This window comes from Terrapene carolina, unplaced genomic scaffold (assembly GCF_002925995.2).
Source record: "Terrapene carolina triunguis isolate 2854851 unplaced genomic scaffold, T_m_triunguis-2.0 Scaffold31341, whole genome shotgun sequence".
NCBI classification, from domain to species: domain Eukaryota; kingdom Metazoa; phylum Chordata; order Testudines; family Emydidae; genus Terrapene; species Terrapene triunguis.
In genome coordinates, this window is record NW_020695692.1 from 8,239 (window position 1) to 9,038 (window position 800).

The window sequence follows — 800 nt, forward strand, 5'->3', positions numbered from 1 at the left end:
AGGGCGGCGAGCCCGGCCGTGGCCCCGCTCTCCCCGGGGGCCGGAGCGCCGCGCCGCCCCCCTCCAGGTGCCGCCCCAAGCACAAGCTTGGTGGGCTGGTGCCTGGAGCCGGCCCTGCTGCAGAAGAACCCCACGGAGGGATGTGGCAATCGGCCGTCGACCCAAGCAGTGGAGCATGTAAGGTGCCCCCCATACCTCCCACCCACTTCCACACAGGCTGGGAGGTAAACTCTGTAGATGAACTTTTGAACTCTGGGGCTGAACTGACCAAGGACAGAAACTGTGGGTGGGGTGACTTTTGGGTTGCTGGACTCAGGAGCCTGAGGGGAAAAGAACACTGCCAAACTTACTTGGGGGTGGGTCTTTTGCTCATGGTTTGTGTTATGAATCCTGTCTGTGGTGTTTCCCCACATAATGCCGCATTTTCCCCCTCCTTTATTAAAAGGCTTTTGCTACACTCTCTGTGCTTGCAAGAGGGGAAGCATTGCCTCTTAGAGGCGCCCAGGGGGTGGTATGTAATTGTCCCAGGTCACTGGGTGGGGGCTCGAGCCAGTTTTGCCTTGTGTTATTGAAAAGGAGCCCCGGATATTGAACCCGGCCCTTGTTGCTGCCAACTCTGATGGGCAGAAGGGTTACAGATGTGTGTACACATATCTGTACGTGTGTAAATTGTGCCTCTGCACAAACCACTCTCCTCTTCTGTATGGTTTTAGATAGCCTCAAGTTTGCTCTTTTCTACACCTCGAAGAGCAAGTTCTCTTGAGTTCAAGTGATAGCCAGCATGATAACCTTGAATGGCA